This window comes from Gobio gobio (assembly GCF_949357685.1).
Source record: "Gobio gobio genome assembly, chromosome: 21".
In the NCBI taxonomy this organism is placed as follows: Eukaryota; Metazoa; Chordata; class Actinopteri; order Cypriniformes; family Gobionidae; genus Gobio; species Gobio gobio.
In genome coordinates this window covers 10,478,461-10,498,871 of record NC_137117.1, presented here as the reverse complement: position 1 = coordinate 10,498,871, position 20,411 = coordinate 10,478,461, and the positions used below count along the sequence as shown (strand labels likewise).

General features: G+C 42.6%; 1 protein-coding gene across 1 annotated transcript in view; it reads left to right on the top strand.

The window, feature by feature from the left end:
• Positions 1 to 7,467: 7,467 nt before the first annotated feature.
• The window catches only part of podn (podocan), a 54,775-nt gene continuing 41,831 nt past the window's right edge, over positions 7,468 to 20,411 (top strand). Inside the window, exon 1 of the mRNA XM_079801969.1 lies at positions 7,468 to 8,014. The gene's annotated coding sequence lies outside the window, so the exon portion shown is untranslated. The remainder of the gene's footprint in view (positions 8,015 to 20,411) is intronic.

The following is a 20,411-nucleotide window of genomic DNA, read 5'->3' as shown; positions in this document are numbered from 1 at the left end:
CAGCCGAAATGAGCTTTCTCCGCAGGATGGCTGGGCGCTCCCTTAGGGATAGGGTGAGAAGCTCAGTCACTCGGGAGGAACTCGGAGTAGAGCCGCTGCTCCTCCACATCGAGAGGGGTCAGCTGAGGTGGCTTGGGCATCTGTTCCGGATGCCTCCTGAACGCCTTCCCGGGAAGGTGTTTCGGGCATGTCCAACCGGGAGGAGGCCCCGGGGAAGACCAAGGACACGCTGGAGGGACTATGTCTTCCGGCTGGCCTGGGAACGCCTCGGTGTACCCCCGGAAGAGCTAGAGGAAGTGTCTAGGGAGAGGGAAGTCTGGGCATCTCTGCTTAGACTGCTGCCCCCGCGACCCGGCCCTGGATAAAGCGGAAGAAGATGGATGGATGGATGGATGGATGGACTTCATCACAGAGACAACAATATTCATAGTTTAGTATAGTAAGAGCAGAGGTGAAATAGTTAGAGCAGAGGTGAAATGCAGAAAAGAAGAGATTTTTTTGTTTCTCCCTCTCTCTCTCTCTCTGTACGTGCCTTAGTTCTTCAGGTTGTGGTTAAAGGGGCTATATGCAACTTTTTCCCCAAAATAAACGTAACAATAGCCTTTTTATTTGACCATTTATGACTCAAACATCTCCTGATGAGCATACTGACACCTTGTCCGCTCACAGTGGGTGCACCTATAAGCCTGTATCCTATTTTTCCTATTTTCTGGCGGGTCGGTTTTTCCCGCGCTGTCTGCGGATGTGACGTCACCACCGCTGCGAGAGCGAGCAGAAAATAAGAGCAGTTCTATTTTTTGGCCACAGGTGTCAGTCGCGAGTTTAAATTTCAGAAAAACGCATATAGCCCCTTTAAGTTGCAGATATTTTTGCCTTTTCATCCAGCACAAATCAAAACATCAGACTTAAAGAAAGCAGTGACCCTAATGCCCATTGTCTAGTTTTAAGGCAATAATGAAGAAATTTCAGTGCTTTAAAAAAAGTGTGCATGTGCTGCAGTCTTGAGTTAATGACTGTGAGATGTGTTTACACGAGAGCCGCTCCTCGTTTTTAACATCAGAGTTTGTCCTTGGTGTGATTGTGAATTCTGCCTCCGCTCACATTGTCCATGTGCTTCTGCCCAGAAACAAGTCCAGTTTTAGAAAGGTGAAAAAGTGCTTTCTTCCTGTTAAAAACTTGCTGAATTCTATTGCCTGATGCAGTTTTTGTACATTTAATACATTTGATAGGTCAACATGAAATTAAAATGAGCTCTGTAAAAAATAAAAAAATATATAAATTCCACGTATTTCAAATTAAATGTTTAAACATAATCAAATTGGCGGTACTGTCCTTCTTCCAAAATGTGTTTTTGTCTTATCCTGATTCTCTATGGTAAGCCTATCGTAAGTGTTTATATTTTAGACCTGTCGGGATAGTTTTGTGGGAAATTACTGTCAGGGTTGGTGAAGGGAAAGGAGCGAGAACTCAGAGATGCAGAGGAAATGGGTCTTTTAATGATAAAAATAAAATAAAAAACAAGACAAAACAAAACTACCCCTAGGGGGAAAAACTGACTTGACTTGACTTGACTTGACTTGACTTGACTTGACTTGACGGGAGCAGGGAAACAAGAGGTACATTCGACGATTCCGCACTGGACTGCAAACACAAGGAGATTAAATAGGGAACAAACAAAAGAGGGTAACGAGGGAAGACAGGTGGGGCAAATTAACCAATAATCAGGAAACAAGGTGGGCGGGGTTAGACAATAGACACGAGCACACAAAGAAACACTTGACAAGACGTGCTCACACCAAACATGACATGAACATGCAGCTAATGAGAACTCATCAGCTGCATGTTCACACAAAACATGACAACATGACGTAGCCAGTGAAAAACACCAACCACGTGCTACACAACATAAGACAAAACATAACATGAAAGCACACGGCCGATGTAAACATGAACCGTGTGCTACACAGACAGAAGAGCACACGCTCACGTGACAAGACAAACACACGGAGCATGAATGTCCGAATCCCAACACAAAACTGAAACCCAAACTAGACTGAAGTGCTGGGATCCGAACACCACGCCCCGCACACAAAACACAAGGATAGAAGAGCACGCAGCTTGAGCATGCTCAAAGCTGTGCGCTCACACAAGACAAGACAAACAATACAGGAGTGTCAGGGCTCTGTCACAAACCAAGAGTAAACTAGACCGAAGTGACAGAACCCTGACAATTACGTACACTCTAAAAAATGCTGGGTTAAAAACAACTCAAGTTGGGTTGAAAATGGACAAACCCAGCAATTGGGTTGTTTTAACCCAGCGATTGGATTAAATGTTTGCTTAAACAACCCAATTGCTGGGTTTGTCCATTTTCAACCCAACTTGAGTTGTTTTTAACCCAGCATTTTTTAGAGTGTACGTAATTGTCAGGGTTCTGTCACTTCGGTCTAGTTTACTCTTGGTTTGTGACAGAGCCCTGACACTCCTGTATTGTTTGTCTTGTCTTGTGTGAGCGCACAGCTTTGAGCATGCTCAAGCTGCGTGCTCTTCTGTCCTTGTGTTTTGTGTGCGGGGCGTGGTGTTCGGACTAGAGAAAAATTGCTCCGCCTACTGTGGCGCATGTATGATGTGGGAGTGGCTTAGTTTTTACAACGAGCAAGACAGGTTGACATGGAGCAGCTAAATCTCCAACCTCCGGAAAATCACCCGTTTTAAACAAACGGCAAACAGAGGAGAGTCTGCAGGCAGAAAGAGAACGTAATAAAACCAGAATCAATTTTGGCTTGGCTTTTTGGCGATGGCGATAACTGAAGATTTGAAATGTTGTAAAAGTGACGTGGAGATGATGGGGTTTTTATTACTCAACAAGAGCCTCATTTATAACTGTTGCGTACACACAAAACAGTGCCCGGTTGCATAAAGCACCTTAAGTGTAATTTTCCCTTAAGTTCACCCTTATGTTTCCCTTAAACCTAAGGGTGTTGCAGAAAAAAACCCTTAAGTTTTACTTAAGGGTTTCTTTAAGGCTATTGTGACAGTACTGACGTTATTACAATCTTGCTCATCCCGATAAATATCAAACATGTTTGATATGATCGGGGCGAGCCCGATTTGTGTGAGAGCAGATCGGGAGGGGCAAGATTTTATCTGTGAACGTCTCACATTACCAGATAATCTGCGGCGAACATCGGAACCGATCGAGGTCGTGGACAAGATTTTTTCTCAGAATCTCGGGAGGGGAAAATCGGCCATAAATCGGCCTAAAACTCCTGTAGTGTGAGCCAGGCATAAGTGAAACATCATAAACACTTAGAATTCCCCTTAAATGCTGTTTTTTCACTTAAGTAATCCCTTAAAAAGCGTTAAGTGTTGCATAAAACCCCTTAACGGTCATTTCCCTAATTATAACTTAAGGTTTGGAAATCGTAACCTGAAGAGTAACGCAGACAAAAATAAGACGACATGGCTGAATTTATGGAACCAGCTGAAGATCATTATGTGCCAAGAAGAATTTTTAGGGATAGGGAGAACCCTTTGGACCATTTTAGCGATGAAAAATTGTTGCAAGAATACCGATTTGACCGTCACACATCGCAACCACTTTGACACTGAACACTTGCAGTCATACGTACATTTCTGAACGAGATGAAGAAAAAAATCACATAATCAAAGAAGTCGTTTGACGTTATAACAAGTAATAATGTCTTTATATGTTTCATATAATAGAACCGAAGCTATAGATTGTGAATTTAAACATTTCTCGTTTACCAGCGGCAAAAGTCACGAGGACTAGCCGAGGTAAGGCTGTTCCAGGCGGGTTACATGAGCGCGAGGTGATCGCCGGGATCTCACAACATGCAGATGCCGGGATTATCTTTACAAATAAACCACAGATTTGAGCTTTAAACAACTACATTCTCGACTGAACAACTCTTAAAACTACATTTCGTGACACAATAACAGTAGTATTTTTCAATTTCGCGGCCGTACACAACCACTATGAAAAATGCAAAAGGACGCGCGTCAATTTCGCTTCAAACGCTTGCTTTTTACGCGTCCATCTCGCTTTAGACGCGCAAATGCATTCAATTCAAGCGTCAAACTAGACGCAAATTTCAAACGTGAAATTCACGTTTGGTGTGAACGCAGCATTAGTGTTAGTGTTTTGCGTATCTATGGCAACAAGACTTTTATAACGTGAATCCAGGATCGCTGTCGTGAAACACTTAAATGTTTCCCTTACCTAAGAGAACCGTTTAAGAGATTATATGCAACACCCTTAAGTTATTCTCTTAGGTAAGGGGAAATCGCCCCTTAAGTATCATACTTGAGGGAAAAACTTAAGGTGCTTTATGCAACCAGGCACAAGCCCTGAAAGAGGCGTACGTCACTTCCGACACTTACATTGTGATTTATAAAAACAAACTTCACGGGAAAATGTGCGCACCTGCACACAAACTCTCACCCGTGTGTGCAAACTATTTTACTGGAGTGAGAAAAGTAACGAAGTAAGAACAATTTTGAACTCTGTTTTCATTTTGATATACATATTTACATTAATGGTGATATGCACTGCAATGACATAAAAGCCCCGTTTCCACCAAAACTACCCGGAACAAACTTTTTTTACAGGAACTTTTTCCCCCCAGACCTGCTACTGTCTGCGTTTCCACTGCGGTCTAAAGTAGATTAGGCAAATTAGTCCAGAGACGTGGGACTGCGCGCGACTGTTCCTTCCAGTCAGCGAAGGACAGTAATAATTTTTGCGCGATACTGTCTGCAACAATAACAAGTGGAGGAGATGCAAGCAGCGCTATTATTGCTGGTTATGTATTGATTAACTAAAGAGGTAATTAACAAGACGGTGGAAAAGAGACGAGCACTGATACTAAAACGTATTCTGAAAGCTCGTAAAGCTAGATTTAAAATAAGACAACGTATTTTATGATCAGCTATTACGGACATTGAACGTGAGATTGCTGAGACGAATGCGCGCCATCAGACAGAAAGAGCAAGATGTCAGTATTTACTGAACACAGAACGAACCTCGCAAAAGACTTAAAAATGCGGGTTGAAATAAAATGCTGCGTGAACTCAACCAATCAGCATGTTCAGCTCCCAAGTCCCACCCCCGAAAGTTCCTGAACTTTGAAAAAGTACTACCTCGCGAGCAGGGACTAGTGGAGGGGGAAATGTTTACCCGGAACTTCATTTAGACCCTGGTTCCTGCGGTCGAGTACCACCCCAAAGACCCTAGTTCCTGGGGAAAGTTCCTGCGGTGGAAACACGGCTAAAGTCATTACTCAGAATTTAAGATGTGGATGTGCTACTTTTGATCACTTTTCCTGTGACACGCTGTTTTAATGACAGCATGGATTAAATATAGGCTTATTCCAATAATTCCTCTTTAAACTAAACTGCAGATCTCATGTTATAACAAAATATGTTTTAGCCAGAGGTGGACAGTAACAAAGTACATTTACTTGAGTACTGTACTTAAGTACACTTTTTGAGTATCTGTACTTCACTGAAGTATTATTTTTTAGGGATACTTTTACTTTAACTTCACTACATTTGAAAGACAAATATCATACTTTTTACTCCACTACATTTCTATCAAGGTCCTCGAAGGTGAAAGTCGTTTCTGTAGCAGCTGTGCAAGACAGTGGATGATTTTTTTTCTTCTTTAAAAGTTTTTTTGTTTTTGTTTTTGCAAACAGCCTATCAAGAATCTCTTTTGTAGGGTCATCTGAAGCTTCCCAGCATTACTGACTGGCTTAATTGTCCAAATATATAATGGATTTTTTAAATAATGTGGATCTTTCATGGGTTTTCTACTACATATTTCAGTAAGAGACATCATTTGTTATATTAAGCCATACAAGTCTTAACACCTGGGGATCCCTTTAAGTGAACGTAAACAGTTGGGGGAATTTCGGATGTGTATCAGTGTATAGGATTTGTGCATTCTGCCTTAATGTGACAGCAGCTTTGTAAAGAGCTTTGTAACTTTTATACAAGTATTTAAATGAGTTTAAGTAGTCGTATGCTAGCATGTCGGATGGAGCATCACTGACTGGCTTAAACCACCATGATGGCATAGAGTGCATTCATACAACAATAATACAATAATGCATTGACATAAAAAAAGGACATTTACTTTTGATACTTAAGTACTTTTATAAACAAATACTTCTGTACTTTTACTTAAGTAAAAATCGTTTTTTACAACTTTCACTTGTAACGGAGTAATATTTGACCAGCAGTACTTTTACTTTTACTCAAGTAATGGAGTTGTGTACTTTGTCCACCTCTGGTTTTAGCGAGGAAGAGGATCAGCGATGCACACTTACTTCGATATTACAGACACTGCAGGATTCGGTGGTCGAACGGTCCATTATCCGGTTGGAATTTGTCCAATGATAATCTTACTGTACAACCACAACTGCACGGATACGGAGTGTAAAGACATCTTCACAAAATTATGAAAAACACCACTGTATTTGAAGGATACAACTTGAAGAAAAAGTTCATTTGATTTGATTTAAATTGTTTAAAATGAACTAAATATTAAAATACCATTTGGCTCGTGGAAATGAAGTAATCAACTTTATTCTAAAAAAAAAAAAATTTCTGAGAAGTATTTGATACAATTTAGTTTTTATGGATATTTTGATATATTTATTCAAAAACATAAAAAAGAATATAGGATGATTTAGGGTGCTTTCACATCTCTAGTTCAGTTAGTAATTTGGTCCGAACCAAGGGCAAACAATTATACATTGTAGCATTTTTCAGCTTTTTTGGTTCCTTTTCACACTACACGGATTGCTTTGGTCCGAACCAGCTGAAACTAACCAAAATGCAGTCACATGACAACATCCACATCACTCATTGGCCATGGCGTATTTCCTAAACTGCGACTGCGCAGGCTGGTTTCGTCCCAGGCCACATTGTTTGTATACACCACAATATGCAAACAATACATTAGAGCAATGTAATGTGTAAGGCACAAATGGGATTTATAGTCCGTATCTAATATTGTCTTGTACCTTTGACAGTGTTAAACATGGTGTCACGTGGATGGGAATATGCATGCAAATGATATGCAGATGAGGTTGTGCATAGTAAAACTAAGCGTTCTAAGCTCCATATATGGTGATTTCAGGGAGGAGATGCACGTACGCACAATCTTCTTCTAGCTGTGATTTATGAAGGGATTTTTGCGCAGGTTCTGGCGTACACATGGACGCAAAATCTAGCTTTTGTGTGTACGTACACTTTTAGGATAAAATCTACGGAAAGTTTTATAAATGAGACCCCCGGTGAGTAAGTAATTTTCACTTTAGGGTGAACTATCCCTTTAAGGGGCGGGACTTTCCAATCCACACAAGGATTTGATTGGACAAAAATCTACGTAGTGCAACATGACTCATCAAAATGTTTAGATTTTTTAAAAATGCATTCATCTGCTGAAAGTGAATGTTCACAGATGAAATTTTAGACCTTTAGATGTCTACATGAAATAAACATGGACATTGTATTTACCAAGATCTGCATGCGCATAAATTATGCAGTTCAAACCCAAGAGACAAATAAAAAACACATGTTCTTCTGGGTTGACCTATTTGTCTCCTAACAGCTCGGGAACTTTCTTGATGCGAGTGATAAACTTATAACATTTGTTTATATAGTAAAGTGAGAACATTTCTACTCACTGAATGCGCAAAATATGTTTCCCAGAAGATGAAATCCACCCCAGCCTCATATATCAACCATGGAAAAGTTGTTTTCAAGAGGAACAGAAGACGTTAATTTTTGGCAACACCACTTATTCCTCTTTCCTCTTCTGCGTTCTCTCCCTTTCTGGCTCTTCACACATCTGGAAGGTACAACGGGTGACCGCGTCTCTCCAGCGCTGCTGATCTTCTGATGTGTTTGGGCTGTTTTAGGAAGCTTTGACACGCTGGACTTTTTCTTTAACTCTGTTTGGATACTTTCAGAGGGAACTGAGGTATGAATCTATACTTTCTGAATATGCATATATGCTTTTTTCCCCCTCCTGATCCAGCGTGCGAAGTGATTCCAGCTGTTTTTGATGTTTTGACGTCGAACAGGTGTTATATTGGTGTCATGTGTTTTTCATTCTACTGTATGTTTTATAGTATCTGATCCATGAGTTACAGTTAGTGTTACATAACAGTGAACTTCATGGAAAATGTGAACAGTCATTTTTATTGTCAGAGAAAGATTGAGTTGAGAATTAAATATGTATAAGTGTGGTCCAAAAGTTTAAGAATGCTTCCTTTTTGCCCTCATTTTCGAAATTAGTACAAGCTTTTCTTTGAAAATGATGTTATCAGCATAACAATTTGAGTGAATTTGAGAATGTTTTAGTATTTGCTGTCTCTTTGGCTTTATTAACAGCAGTAGTGGAACTGACATGAACAAAACCTGATGATTATGTTCTCCACACTCTTAGAAAAAAAAGGTTAAATGGGGTTCTATATAGAATCCTATGGTTCTTTACGCCAACAATGTTCTTTATAAGGAGAAGTGTCTTAAATACTTTAATGTTTAACAGTTTTTTTTTTCTAATGATAAAGCTATTTAATTAATTAATTAATTAGCTGTTTCATAATAAATACAAAAAATTTAAACAAAATGAATTAACCCTTAAACGCATACCTCGGGTCTTTAGTGATCCTCATTCTCTACCCTCCTCCTCACTAATTTGTTAAAGTTAGACATCAATCTTCTTAGTATTCCTATAAACGATATAACAAGTAAACAACAACAATAATATATAAAATGATAAAAGAATGATTTCCCATTAATTTGTGGTCAAAATTGTATAGGGTCGCTAATGACCCAAGGTGTGTAATAGTGTAAGTATATTCTTTCTGCATAACAATAATTGAGTCTTTGATGACTGAAAAAGTGCACCTTCATTCCACAAGGTGGCAATGTCTGATACACAATGATGACGTGACGCTTCACTCATAGTCACCGCAGGCAGAAAACAAAAGAATAGGAAGAATCATCAGCAAAACTTGAAACGGCTCTGATTTACTGCAGAGCAAGAACTGAACGCAGTCAAATATTACTGTCACTAGCTGCGTTTCCATTACCCTGAAATTGTGTATTGAAAATATGCCCAGTGGAATCGCGACAATTTCGACAAGTGTTAGATGTAGATCTGGGTCGCTAAAGACCTCAATATGTAATAATGATTGGCGAAACATTCATGCATTTAAGGGTTAAAACAAAATGCATAAAATGAATGGGACCCTGCTGTGTTGTTTACATGACAACAATGCATGGGCGTCGGAAGCAAAAAAAAGTGGGTGGGTCCTCTCTCAGAAACTTTTTTGTGGAGTAGATGCCATGTACATTAAAGGGTTAGTTCACCCAAAAATGAAAATTATGTCATTAATTATTAATCATCCTCATGTCGTTCGACACCCGTAAGACCTCCGTTCATCTTCGGAACACAAATGAAGATATTTTAGTTGAAAGCTGATGGCTGAGAAAGGCTTCAGATAGGCCTCCATTGGCATTCAGTACATTTACACTCCCAAGACCCATGAAAGGCAATTAAAACGTCGTTACAAAGTCCATCTCACCACAGTGACTCTACAATAATTTTACGATGCGACGACAATAGTTCCCTTACGAGAGTACTCTCGTATTGCGTTTTGCTAAAACGCTATGGGGGAATTCCTTTCCTCGAGATATTGAAGCAAATTTTTATCCAAAAATACCATGTACACGCAGTGCAGCTGCACAGCTCTCAGCAGGAAGCAGCTGCGTGCTGATTGGCTGTGCCGCTGCAACTGCAGCAACCTATGGCGAGACCGTGGGGCGGGACGGACCAATCAGGTCCTTCCAAATTCCCGCCACAAGGGGCAACAGAATTTGCATAGCCTAGGGTATATAAGACCCACTCTCGCAAGGTTAGTCAGATTAATTCTTCTTCAGCGACTTGCAATCGTTGAGCTCCGGATCGAAGCCCGCCGTCGACACGCACCCAGCGGAACACGCAGCCTGAGGATGTCGGATTCTCCGCCTTCAGCCTGCCTTCCAGCTGCGCCATCCGGCGTTAAAATATCCTTTATACTATGTATGTGTGTTTATGATATGTGCGTTGCTGCCAACGCCACTTCTAAGAGCTTCTAGCTCTCCACCTCTCTTCTCTCGTGCCGCCGCGTGTTTACGCCGCGAACAGAGAACATTGGTCCTCCGCCGCTTCAAATAAAGCCGAGGACAGACGGAGCGCTCCTCTTCTCTCGTTCCGTCGCGCTAAGGCGCCGCGGACAGAGAATGTGATACCCCACGGAGCTCTCCCTTTCTCTCGTTCCGTCGCGCTGAGAAGCGCCGCGGACGGAGAAGGTTTTCCCCGCTGCACTGATGACGCCGCGGGCATACAGAGTTTCACTCCTTCCTCTCTCATCCCCACCGCTTTAAATGGCCGTGGACAGAGAACATTATATCCCCGCTGCGGACATACAGAGCTCTCCCTTTCTCTCACTCCGTCGCGCTGAAACGCGCCGCGGACCGAGAAGGTTATATCCTCGCTGCGCTGATGACGCCGCAGATATATGGAGCTCTCCACGCGCCTCCCTCTCTCCTCCGCCGCTCTAAATGGCCGTGGACAGAGAATGTTATTCCCGCTGCGCTAATGGCTCCGCGGGCATACGGGGCTTTTCACTCGCTCCTTCTCTTACTCCGCCGCCCTGAAATGGCCGCTGACAGAGAATGTGATACTGCCGCCACGCGGATGGAAGATGTGCACTTCTACACACGAGTGAACTCAACATAAGCTCTCCTCACTCTTCCTTCTCTCTCGCCCCGCCGCCCTGATATGCCGCGGGCAGAGAATGCTTGAGGAGAGACATGCGAACTCAGGCTGCTGGATATACCGAGAACGCGCTTACGTCACAGCCGTTCTCGCTGCAGCGCGCGCTTGCTGCCAAAGGTAAACAGCCTTATATGGCAGCGCGCGCTCTCTGCACAGCGCGCGTTCGCTGACTAGAGCGCGTCATAACACGCGCTCTCCGTCTGAGCATAACGAGGTCATAAAATGGCTGCCAAGCTTGCGCCTTTTTTCCCTCAAATATCACTTCTCCCAGTTCCCCTATTCAGGCGGCTGGAGTGGTTCAACACTGTAGGCAATGTGTCCACTACATAGTGTGCACTCCTGCATAAGCACTGTTAATTCAGTGCCACAAATCACTCAATAAACATGATATTCTCCCAGTTCCCTTAGTTCAGGTGACTGGAGATGTAACATTGCAATAACTAGCCTGTGGCCAAACATGCTCAGTTGCACATTGACGCTGTTATGCGTTTACCACTGTGAATTCGCTCGCTGGCGTACGCCGCGAATACACTAATGTAGTGGCGCCCATTATACAGTGCGCGCCACCACACATTATTTACAATGAATCAGAGCTTTCTAGTGGCTAGGTAGACAAACGCGCTCGCCTGTACACATTTCCCCGGCGACACAAAGCGTTCGCCACTATTCTGCGTTCTCCGGCCCCCTGCACTCAGGCGGCTGGGAACACTATTTCCCTATTTACTATTATGAGCCCGTGAGCAACGTGCTCTTCTGTACACAAACACAATCCCCTTGGTAAGCGCCACTTCCAAGGCGACCCAATAAGGCGTGCGTCACCATTCAGTGCACGCCGCCTCTCACAGTGCTACTAGCACAATGCATCCGGGCTACCAGGTCCCTGTTACTCAGTGACCCGCCCCACAAATTAATTCAACCCTTGGCTTTGATAACAAGGTTACTCGCTACAGTTCGCTCGCAGACCACCGTGCTTTCGCACTGTGGTAGAGACAGCGGTGAGAAGTGACATGAGTCACGTGCTTCGAACCGAAATATCAAACTGTTAAATTAAGGGAGCGGTGGAAACCGTGCACCCCTCACAGAGCGAGTCAGGCTTTTACAGTCGCTACTTCCTTGTGCCAAAAGAAGGGTGGTGGTCTCAGGCCATTCTAGATTTCAGACATCTGAACAAAGCCCTTATGAAGCGCCCGTTCAGAATGTTGAGAATGAAACAAATCCTCGCGCACATCCGCCGGGTGATTGGGTTTTCACTGTGGATCTAAAGGATGCCTTTTTCCACATACAAATAGCCCCTCATTACAGGCCATTCTTGAAATTCGCCTTCGAGGGGAAAAGTTTACCAATACAAGGTGCTACCTTTTTGGTCTATCTCTGACTCCCCGCACGAAGTGCATGGAAGCGGCGCTAACCCCGCTGAGGCTTCGGGGAATGAGAATTCTCAATTATCTCGACGACTGGCTTATAATAGCTCCGTTAGAGATACAGTTATTAAACCACAGATCTGGGCTTCTCAACCATTTAGAATGCTTGGGACTCAGAATCAACGTGGCAAGAGTTTATTGTCTCCCACACAGAAAGTTTCGTTTCTGGGAACAGTATTGGACTCACTGCAGATGAGCGTGCGACTGACGTCACAGCGCGCGCTCTCTGTTCAGAACCGAGCGGTTTCCCTCAGGTCCGGTGCACGCATTCCTCTCAAACACTTTCAGAGGATGCTGGGTCTTATGGCCTCGGCGGCGCTAGTTCTCAGACTGGGTCTGTTGCACATGCGCCCCCTACAGCACTGGCTGAATCGCCACGTTCCAGCTCACGCATGGCTCTCGGGCCGATTGCAAATCAAGGTAGACCACCGCTGTGTGTTGGCTCTGGCTCCTTGGAAAAATCCCGTCTGGTACCAGACGGGCGTGAGTTTGGGCACTGTTACGAAGTGGAAAGTTATCTCGACAGATGCATCCAACCTAGGTTGGGGAGCCCTTCACGAGGGCAGGCCAGTCTCCGGTCTCTGGTCAGACTCGGAGAAGAGCCTTCATATAAACTGTCTAGAGATGAAAGCGGTCACGCTATCGCTAAGAGCTTTCCTTCCGTACATAAAGCACCACCATGCCCTGGTCCTAACGGACAGCAGGTCGGTGGTAGCCTATATAAATTGCCAAGGCGGTCTGAAAATAATCGATCTGCACACAATGGCGTAAGAAGTCCTAATATGGGCAGAGCACAATACGCTGAGAGCGACTCATGTGCCAGGCATTCTGAATTTGGGTCCGGACATGCTGTCCAGGTGCAATTCAGACAATTGGGGCAGTTCTTGGAGAGGCAAAAGTGGATCTTTTCGCCTCACAAGGCTATGCTCAATGCCGAATATAATTCTCCAAGCACAAGGATGCGTTGGCCCACGAATGGCCCAACCTTCTTCTTTATGCTTTTTCCCCAATCTCAATGTTACCTCAGGTCATAGAGAGGATTAGGGAGAGCAGATGCGCTGTGCTTTAATAGCCCCGCTTTGGAGAAATCAACCTTGGTTCTCACTACTGAATCAGATGTCGGATACAGATTCGTGGCCGGTCCCGCTGAGGAGAGACCTCCTCATGCAGGCGGGACGACAGATCTGGCATCCCCGTCCCGATCGATGGGCGCTTCATGTCTGGCCCATCAGCGGGTACATGAGAACCTCTCTGAAAAATTATTGAATACCATTACTGAAGCTAGAGCCCCCGCGACCAGGCGGCTCTATTCAGACAAATGGTCAGTCTTTTCGGACTGGTGTAAAGCGCGAAGTCTGACCCCACAGGATTGTGAAGTGTCAGAAGTGCTTACATTTTACAAGAGCTTCTGGACGCGGGTCGTTCCCCCTCCACGCTCAAAATTATGTGGCTGCTATAGCAGCGTATCACATTCAAGTGAACGGACTAACATTGTTCGCTTCCTTTAAGGGGCTAGAAGGCTTCACCCACCTCGCCCCCTCTTCAGTCTTTATATGGGACTTGTCCAGTGTCTTGGATGTCATGAAGAGCTCTGCACTTGAGCCTCTGCATTCGGTGAGCTTAAGCTCCTGTCACTAAAGACCGCTTTTCTGCTGGCGATCGTCAGTTAAGCGAGTGGGTGATCTGCACGCGCTCTCTGTGAGCGCCTTCGTGTCTGGAATTGGGCCAAACGACTTCAAGTCGTCCTCAAACCAAGACATGGATATGTACCTAAGTGCTTTTAACTCCGTTCAGAGCACAGGTCATTTCACTCTCAGCACTTTCATCACCGATAGATGAAGAAGATGCTAATTTGCTCTGTCCTGTCAGAGCGCTGAGGATATACATGGAGCGTTCCGCTGCTTAGGCAACTGAACAGCTCTTTGTATGCTTTGGCGGCTGCACCTTAGGGTGCGCGGTTACAAAGCAGACCTTGTCACGATGGATAGTAGATGCTATCTCGCTGGCTTATGAGTCTAAAGATCTCAGCTGCCCTTTAGGCATTAAAGCCCATTCTACTAGAGGCATGGCCTCTTCGTGGGCTTGGTCTATTGGCATTTCTCTAAATGATATCTGTGTGGCGGCAGGCTGGGCCTCCCCGTCCACTTATCAGATTATATTTGGATGTCCCGGCCTTATAGGCTGGGCTTCTTGCTGTGTACAGTTTTAACCCTTAAGGCTCGAAAAGTCCGGTCTGGGTTAAGTATTGTATAAGTCATAGCACATTCCTTATACGGCTCGAATTATCTGGCCATTCATTATTCCTGGCCCGACTATGTCCGGTCTATATATTATATTACACGTATATCGTGTTCATTCTCATTAAAGGCTTGACTCAGGTCTGGCTCATTTTGGGACTTCTTGATATCATATTACGGGCCCACCTAGGTTGGCCTGGGTTTGGTGTCGTCGGCGTTAGAGCCGTTAAGCAAGCACGGCGTTTTGCATTGGTCCCCCATAGCGTTTTAGCAAAACGCAATACGAGAGTACTCTCGTAAGGGAACGTTTCGGTTACTAACGTAACCTCGGTTCCCTAAGATGAGGGAACGAGTATTGCGTTTTGCTTGCCGTGCTTGCTCACTTGCTCAGGAGTCGCTTCAGTCGATTAACCTGACTAACCTTGCGAGAGTGGGTCTTATATACCCTAGGCTATGCAAATTCTGTTGCCCCTTGTGGCGGGAATTTGGAAGGACCTGATTGGTCCGTCCCGCCCCACGGTCTCGCCATAGGTTGCTGCAGTTGCAGCGGCACAGCCAATCAGCACGCAGCTGCTTCCTGCTGAGAGCTGTGCAGCTGCACTGCGTGTACATGGTATTTTTGGATAAAAATTTGCTTCAATATCTCGAGGAAAGGAATTCCCCCATAGCGTTTTAGCAAAACGCAATACTCGTTCCCTCATCTTAGGGAACCGAGGTTACGTTAGTAACCGAAACGTTTTTGTGCGCAAAAAAAAATCAAAATAACACCTTTATCCAACTTGTTCTTGTCTTCCGTGTGTGCCTCCACGACGCATGCGCGAGAATATGACGCAGATCCGGCGTTCGGACACATGACCAGAAGCGATTTATTTACAAGCAGAGGAAGACGCGCGTGTCTAAGCTGTTGAATTCTACATTGATCGTGCTTTAGGTCTCGGCGTAGTTCTCAAAATGGGGTTAAAGTGTGCATTTCATGGATTCCCGAACCCCGGCGCTACGTCATATTCTCGCGCATGCGTCCAAACTTTTTTTCCAGGATTTTTTCCAGAAATAAAATGCATAACTCTCTCGTCTCAGGGGGATATGAGTGGGGAAAGTACCATAATTCGAATATTCTACTGGGTTTCTACTGATACAAAGCCTAATGCTAAATCATTGAAGAAACCCTTTAAGTACAAATATACTGCCTTGTTTGCTAAACGTCTGGTTGGGCAAGACAAAATTACGGACATCACCATATCTGTGAGAGTGGCAATAGTGTAGGGGTAAGACGCATGGCATCAAGGTTTGACGCAAATCGACCCGCGGTTCGAATCCGCCTTTTGCCGAACTCACTTTACTCCCTTTTTCCATCACTTATCAGATCGGAAAGGCCTTTATTTTCAGTAAAAATGAAGAAAATATTAGAAAAGTGGAAATAAAGCGTCTAACGTGTTTAATAATAAGTGTTTATCGATTAAGGGTAGGTAAACAGATGTGCTGAGTTAGAGACGATAAAAGTGAGTGGGTCCAATATCATTGATCGTAGAAAGTTGGTTCCGCATACAATGGTTCCGACACCCATGCAACAATGTACTAAAAACGATCTGAGAAAACCAGTGAAAACGACAAAAAACACTGTATTCTGCTGTCAGGCCAGTAGTTGGCGATGTCACTCATGTTTTTGTAGTTTACACGGAGACGATAACGGTATCGTTTTCAAAAACTTGCACTTTGGAACCCGTCTTAAAACGTTTGTGGTCCCTCAAAACGCAGCTGCCGTGTGAACGAACTACCATCCGTTTTTAGTTGAAACGGTGTCGTGTAAATGATTTGATGTGATCCAAAGAGCGTCAACGGAAGCAAGGAAATCACAAACTAAGTCACAGTGCAGAATGAGATTTGGTATTCTGTGGTTTAGATTATTGTGCTCTTGAACTTTTGGACCTCACAGTATATAAATTAGTCAGTGAAAAGGGTATTTGGGATGCTGAGACGCCATGATTTTGCCAAGTAGGACATGTTCCAGGATCAACATCCTTGTTGATACTGGAATAAGATTCCTGTCAGATTTTATGTTCATGGTTAAGGCTTGACCAGGGAACAGTTACAGCTATATTTGTTCGACTAGGATGTGGTAAACACAGTATGAGCTACTTGGCAAAATGAGAGTCATGATGTGTTATTCCTGACTAAAACATCGAAATCATTTTCATTCATTTAAATAAAGCTGAAATAAAATATAAATATTGCACGTTAACAGTAAAGTTAAACAAATATTACTGGAGTATGTTTTACAAGAAAATACTTCAACATTTACGTGCCGTTTCTTTGTAGTTATCTGTGAAATTTTCTAGCAATTTCTGCACTGAAAAAAACAAGTAAAATGTACTTAATTTCTATAATTTCTGCTAAGTTGAAGTTTCCTTTGAAATACTTTTTACTCGAACAATATAACACTGAATTAAACCACACTTTTAAAGAGTATGTTTTACTTAGACACATCTAAGTAAATAATACTATAGATATTGTGTAGACACCATATCTATATAATAGAAGTAAAGCGGCTCCTGAACACAGAGATCTCAATACACAGTGCACAGTAACATTCAACGGATCGTTTTTGAGTTTGAATGTGCAATTTGAGTAGAAAATGTCTAATGTGTAGAAATGTGTACTAAAACTCCAAATGTCACAAAAAGTTACTAAACCTAACAACAAAAGCAACGATAAAACCTACGCGAAAACCGAATTAATTATTCAAACCCCAGTGTATGATGGGAACACCGCTATCAGAAAAGTGGTGTAGATTTACTTCATTTTATAACGTTGATATAAGCTTGAATTGAGCACTAATATATATTTACTTAACTTTTTCATGTAGAAATTAGATACATTTTTTTCTGTAGTATTTACTTCACCACAGAATCATTTTTATCAGTGTATCACCAGGTTTTTTTTAGTGCAACCGAAATAAGTGGAAGTAGAAATTTACTAAAACTAAAATTAAAGCTAAATAGAAATAGTAAAATCACATAAATCTTAAACTAAAATTAATGTGGAAATTGAATATATTAAAATAAAATCTTAACAAATATGAATACATTTTGTTGTGCATTTGTTATTCTATTTTCAATAATTTTTTTTATTTCAGTTTTAATTTTAGTTATTTTACATCAAGTTAAACTAAAGTTGGCAACTAGCTGCAATAAGTTTAAGGTTTTTATATTTTGTCATATTTCCTTTTTATGTTTTAAGTTTTAGTTAACTATCCTTGTAATAAATACTATAGAAATAACACTATAACAGTGATTTGGAGCTGTTTTTCTAGAAAGTCTTTCCCCCCAAGCGGCCGCTTCAGTCCAGCTCCTCCGTGTTTATGTTAGACACCTGTTTGAGATTGTTGGAACTCATTCCAGAATGTTTCCTTCCAAACGAGACTTCAGATGTGGAATGTTGAGGTTTGTATGAACACGTTGAGAGAAAACTGCTCTCAGATCAGGGGTTTGGTGGCGCTTGCACATGGTGAATGAATCCAGACCTGGATTTATTTACTGTGGTGAAATTAACCACATTATAATTTGAAGCACCACAATAATCGCTGTTGTATGTTTGCTAAATAATGAATATAGAATATACACAGATCAGGCATAACATTATGACCAGTATCATCAATCAGCAATCATAACACTGATTATCTCTTCATCACCTGTTAGTGTGTGGAATATATTAGGCAGTAAGTGAACATTTTGTCCTCAAAGTTGATGTTTTAGAAGCAGGAAAAAATGGGCAAGCGTAAGGATTTGAGTGAGTTTGACAAGGGCCAAATTGTGATGGCTGGACGACTGGGTCAGAGCATCTCCAAAACTGCAGCTCTTGTGGGGTGTTCCCGGTCTGCAGTGGTCAGTGTCTATCAAAAGTGCTCCAAGGAAGGAACAGAACCGGCGACAGGGTCATGGGTTGCCAAGGCTCATTGATTCACGTGGGGAGCGAAGGCTGGCCCGTGTGGGCCGAACAAACAGACGAGCTACTGGAGCTCAAACTGCTCAAGAAGTTAATGCCAGTTCTGATAGAAAGGTGTCAGACACAGTGCCACAGACCAGTGAGGGTGCCCATGCTGACCCCTGTCCACCGCCGAAAGCGCCAACAGTGGCACGTGAGCATCAGAACTGGACCACGGAGCAATGGAAGAAGGTGGCCTGGTCTGAAGGATCACGTTTTCTTTTACATCACGTGGATGGCCGTGTGTGTGTGCGTCGCTTATCTGGGGAACACATGGCACCAGGATAGGCAAGCCGGTGGAGGCAGTGATGCTTTGGGCAATGTTCTGCTGGGAAACCTTGGGTCCTGCCATCCATGTGGATGTTACTTTGACACGTACCACCTACCTAAGCATTGTTGCAGATCATGTACACCCTCTCATGGAAACGGCTGTGGCTCTTTCAGCAGATAATGCGCCTGACACAAAGCAAAAATGCTTCAGGAATGGTTTGAGGAGCACAACAACGAGTTTGAGGTGTTGACTTGGCCTCCAAATTCCCCAGATCTAAATCCAATCGAGCATCTGTGGGATGTGCTGAACACACAAGACTGATCCCACCTCGCAACTTACAGGACTTAAAGGATCTACTGCTAACATCTTGGTGCCAGATACCACAGCACACCATCAGGGGTCATAATGTTATGCCTGATATGAATAATAAATAGAAGTCATAAATCACTTAATGACTGAATGCTGTGTCAAAACTGTAAATATACGAATAAATATGGTTCTCTGAGAACTGACATACAGATGTAATAAGATGAACAGGGAAGAAATAACAAAAAGTCATGCTACTCTTTTGTCTTAGAGACTAAACTATTTATAACAAACAAACCTGGAAAATGTAATTGTTCAGAATTTGCTCTCATTGCTCAGGAAACCTAATGTAGGTAGCAGCAACAACTACATGTTTGAAAGAGTTTAAATAGTCTATTTATGCTAGCAGCATTCAAATGATATATTTGGTCTTGGATGAATTAGTTGTGAAATGTTTGACTTTTGATCACAGACTTTGGTTTCTTGGCAAATCTGATCGTTGTTTGAGACATTGTTGATCTTATGTGAACCTCCAGAAGAGCTTTTTCTCAGAGAAGCAGGAGACTTCAGCGAAAGCCCATTCATCTCTCTATGAGAAATGACAGATGTCAAAAGATCTTATTTGTGATTTTTTTCCCTTTCTTTAAAAAAAAAAAAAAGGTGGATTCTGTTGCAAAACAAGAAAAAGGGTGCCTGATGAAGGCTTGTTTGGGCTGATACGTGTTGGTGTTTTTTTTTTTTTTTTTACCTTTTTAACTATGTGAGTGCCTGGGTGTGGATTTTCTTGTTTTGCAACAGGATCCCCAAACCATTTTTGATATTTTGTTCCCCTTTTGGATCACCCATAGTTTTGTTTGTGAGTACCAGATGCGCCCCTAGTCGAGATATTTTCTTTGATTATGATATATAAAAATACTTTTTTTATTTCTATTATTTGAAGCGTAGAGAAAACATTTCACTGCACATGTGTGACAAAATAAATTTGAAATAGAACATAAACACTTATGTAAAACAGCTTATTGGTTTAAAATATTGATTTCTTGATTTAATCAATTAATCGATTCTCATTTTGAAAAATTGATTCTTAAAGGGGTGATGAATTGACAAATCAACTTTCCTTTGAGCCTTTGATATATAAAAGTTAATCGTGATATAAGAATATCCTGTAAGTTTCAGAGCTGAAAACGTCCTTGTTAGTCAAAGAAAAGCTTTTATTGACACCAGGCCCAGATAACGAGATCTCAGAATATGGGGTGGGGGGTGGGGGGGAGTGCAGAGGCTTTGTTTGTAAAGATGATGGTTCTTGTAGCTCTAGACTAAATGTGAGATGGCAT